We start from the raw sequence: 501 nt of genomic DNA on the forward strand, positions 1-501 counted from the left end.
CAGGGCAGGCTCAGTCCTGCTGGGGACCCTCCATGAGTCTAGTGCACACTTGGCTTTTACCAAGGGGCATAGCAGTCAAGAACGTGTGTGAACCTCATTCCTTCACTGGCCTGTGGCACCGCTAGCCTCCTCGTAGCTTACTACCACATCCAACAAATAGGCCTGGCTGTGAGAGCGAGACCCAGCCATCACCGGTGGCAGCTGTCTATAGGACAAACCTAAGGCTGGGGTAACCTATGGCTATGCTGACCCACTGAGAATAGTTTCCTTCCAGGGCACTTTTAGTAACGTTTGTCGGTATTTTTGACACTCAGCTGAGGGAGGGGCTGCTACTGGGATCTCGTGAGTAGAGGCCAGGAATGCTGTTAAACACCTCAGAGGGCACAGGAAAGTATATTACCACACACCCCAAGCGCCCCTCAGTTCAAAATATTAATAGTTCAGAACCCCTGGCAAAGACAGGGTACCAAGGGACTTCCTGAAGCAGTAGAGGTTAAACCG

Source organism: Rattus norvegicus, chromosome 2 (assembly GCF_021556685.1).
Source record: "Rattus norvegicus strain SHRSP/BbbUtx chromosome 2, alternate assembly SHRSP_T2T, whole genome shotgun sequence".
Lineage (NCBI taxonomy): Eukaryota > Metazoa > Chordata > Mammalia > Rodentia > Muridae > Rattus > Rattus norvegicus.